The sequence below is a fragment of the Sphaeramia orbicularis genome, chromosome 7 (assembly GCF_902148855.1).
Source record: "Sphaeramia orbicularis chromosome 7, fSphaOr1.1, whole genome shotgun sequence".
Taxonomy (NCBI): Eukaryota; Metazoa; Chordata; class Actinopteri; order Kurtiformes; family Apogonidae; genus Sphaeramia; species Sphaeramia orbicularis.
Genome location: NC_043963.1, coordinates 6,375,102 through 6,378,689, shown reverse-complemented (window position 1 = coordinate 6,378,689; position 3,588 = coordinate 6,375,102). Strand labels below are relative to the sequence as shown.

The following is a 3,588-nucleotide window of genomic DNA, read 5'->3' as shown; positions in this document are numbered from 1 at the left end:
TCGATTAGGTGTTTGAAGCAAATGCAAAAATTCACAATTTGATTAACTGACTCGAATTGATAGAAGGGAAATATTCTATTACAGTTTTCCTGAATTGAAGTTTCTTTGTGCGTCACAATAAGCATCCGTGTGGAACACAACAGTGGAACCAATGTTTAACAGCAAAGAAATGAAGGAAACAAAGCTGTGATTCAGGAGAATTGTGGTGGAAGGATTTTTTTTGGGATCACTTTGAGTTGATTAATCGTTTCAGCTCTAGAAATGTCTGAAAGAGCTCATCAGGGATGAATCCACAAAGGTCCCCAACATGATCAGATTCAGATTTTTTTTTTTTTTTTATTGAAACATAATTTTCAATCAATGAGTCTCCTATTTATAAAAGATATTTACACCATAAACTGAAAAGAAACTAGTGCAAAAATGCATTATAAATAAAGTATTAACAGTCTGAATATAATAATAATAATAATAATAATAATAATAATAATAATAATAATAAAGAAACATTCTTCCATTACTAAAGACGTCTGTTAAAATGTGCGTCTATGAGCGCGCATGTTTGGGAGCGTGTGTGCGCGCGTGCCCGCGGCATGGTGTTGTTTGTCGTGGCCGCGCCTCGTGGTGCTGCTGCTTCATTCAGAGTGTGAGGACACTGAAGCTGCTGTTATTGATGAGGAGGAGGAAGCAGATGATGAATGGACAGGAGGCTGATCACAACATCGATCAGCGATGATCGATCAGAAACTGCGGCCGCGCGGTCGGCTCCTTTGATCCTGGGGCGGAGCGGCTGCACGAGGCGACAATCAGCGTCATCTATCAGTCAATCAATCAATCAGTCAATCGGTCAATCGGTCAGCTGATCGATCGCACCTGACGTGAGGAAGGTGCGGGTCCGCGTGCAGGCAGTGGGAGTCTCGAGCTCGGCGGGAGACAATCAGCTGACACGAGGACGGACTCGGAATTCTGGGCTCGTGCTGGTTCTGGACTCGGGGTCTGGGTTCTGGATGACGTGACGGACCAGCCGCAGGTTCGGGTTCCGGCCGGAGGTGAAGACACAGCGGAGAGGAGTCCGCAGGTGATCCGCAGGTAGGTGCGTCTGCCCCGGCAACAGCAGCACGGGTCGGTCCGGTCCCACGCGCAGCCAGACTCCAAAGCGAACATGCGCATTTTAAGGCCGCAGCGCTGTTCTGCGGCAGAATGTAGTCTGAAGGGCAGATCAAAGGCTAGATTTCAACACATACAGAAGTCTTCTTAAAATCGGCTTAAAGAAAACATGCGCATAGTTGATTTTTGTGGAGATTGTGAGGTTTATTTGACCAGTTGTGTTGTTTCTCTTCGGTGTGATTTCATTGCTTTGAGCGACAGAAAACAGGTGAAATCTGAACGGACTTTGGTTCATTATATCTCCTCACATGTTCAACACATTAGTGGTTCTGACAGTTTATTTGGGTGTGATGGGAGTTGTGGTTGCAGGTTTCAGTCCATCCATCTTCCTCATCATCGTCAGTGTTTTTGTTATGGCTGCAGTCCCCACCCAGCGCCACGTGCCTGCGTGTGCGTGTGTTTGGGAGGAATCTGCATTGTTGTCATGTTTTGTGTTCTATGTGCAGATGGAGTTGGGGGCTTTCTCACATCAGACATTTGCAACTGCATTTGGGATTGACTCCTATAAATGCACTTAGATGTTACAGTTAAATAATGCGGTGCAGTGAGGAGTGTTCCTGCAGAGTCAGCACTGCAATAAAAGCAGGATTTATTGAAAAGTACGGAAAGTAATCAGCTAAAATAACAATAAACTTTTAAACTAATCATTTTAATTCATCAGGTGGTTTAGTGAGCGGATAAAAATTACAATGGAAACAGAAAAAAGTCGACTTTAACCTTAAAAATTATCAATATGTCCTTGAATCCAAATGTCTCATTGCATTTAACTGAAGAACTGCGGGTTCTTTAGTAAAGTAAAAACTTAAATGAGCAGAATTTACAGTAAATATGGATGTAAAATGGGTTGATGCTATTAAATAACTCAATACTTAAAAAAAAGTGATGTGTTGCAATAAAAATGCAGGTTTTCTAAGATGTAATGAGTAACAGTTGTAGATTAAATTGGTCCCAATACATTAAAAGTTTGCTTTTTCATTCATATTCTGCAATTTTTTATATATAACATGCACAGTACACTGTAAAAAAAAAAAAAAAAGAAGTAATTTAACAAAATTTTCACTGTTTATTTTACAGATTTTTCCTGTATTTTTAAGATACAGGAAAATATCAATGAAATGACAAAAACAGACTGTGATTTTACATGTCAAATGTAAAATAACACAAAAAAACTGTAACTGAATAACCATAAAATTTCCATTTTTTTTAAAGAATTTTTTTCTTTTTTCACAGAAAAATACAGTTAAAATACATTTGCAAATGTATCGTAATTTCACAAATATTTCTTTTCTATTCATGAGATTAAACTGTTCATTTAAAGTTTAATACTGTAAAAAAAAAAAAAATAAAATAAATGAATAAAACGAGATAAAATTACTGGCAATTACCGTAAAAGAAGTATTTGTTCTGTAAGTTTAACAAGACTTGTTTGTTAATTGACAAATATCTCGTGTAATTACAGGAGGTTTCACAACAAAAATGTAGAATAAATGTATTTTTGTGAATGTATAACATATATAAGCACTGATAAACTGTCCAAATACAGTTTTTATCAGTGGATTGTACAACTGAGTCTCATTGAAAACTATTTATATATATTTATAGGTAATTTTATTGTTTTAATTCATGTAAATATTCTTTATTAAACATTAAAAAGTCAAAAATATATGCAAAATCTCATGTAAAGTTAGGGCAAAAAACTGTATTTTAATTGTGGAAAATTACCGTATTTTTATGAGATGGTTATTTTCCGGTATTTTACAATATTTTTTCGGCACCCCTGCTGCCGGAATATTACCGTTTGTTTTGTTTGTTTTTTTTTACAGTTTTTTTGTTTGTTTTTTACAGTGTATTTCATGATTTATTATTAAAATCCACATGTTTCACTTTTAATTGAGCTTCAAATCAGACTTCCGAGCCTTACGTCCTGGGTCTCATCCACCCTTCAGTTGTCTGTGACCTTGTTTGTTTTTAATATTTAATAATTTCATAAAGAAAACAGAGGCTTTCTCATGTTTGTGATGTTCCAGAGCCTAAAGCCACAGCCAGCCAATCAGAGAGCAGACAGAGGTCATGTGACTCCGTTTATGAATAATTAATATTTTTGCAGCTTCAGTTTCTGGTTATTTTATTTTATTTCCCCAGAATAAAACATAGATCTGTTTACATGAGTCAGATGAGTTTTGATGTTTGTACTTGTGACATGAGTTGATTTATTAGAAATAATTTATTTTCATACAAACTTAGAAAAGTCTGTTTTTCCATCAGTAAAAGATGAAGATACATACTCTTTACTCAACATATAAAAGATTCAACACCATCTTTTCACCAGTGTTCATCAGTTCTTTCATGATGTTTCATCTTTTTATATCTTTTACGTTTTTGTTTTTGTTTTTGTTTTGTTTTTTTTTTCCACTTTTGCCTTTT

At 36.1% G+C, this 3,588-nt stretch overlaps 1 protein-coding gene across 1 annotated transcript in view; it reads left to right on the top strand.

The window, feature by feature from the left end:
• Positions 1-597: 597 nt before the first annotated feature.
• The window catches only part of LOC115422286 (uncharacterized), a 96,555-nt gene continuing 93,564 nt past the window's right edge, over positions 598-3,588 (top strand). The window contains exon 1 of the mRNA XM_030138529.1: positions 598-1,086. The gene's annotated coding sequence lies outside the window, so the exon portion shown is untranslated. The remainder of the gene's footprint in view (positions 1,087-3,588) is intronic.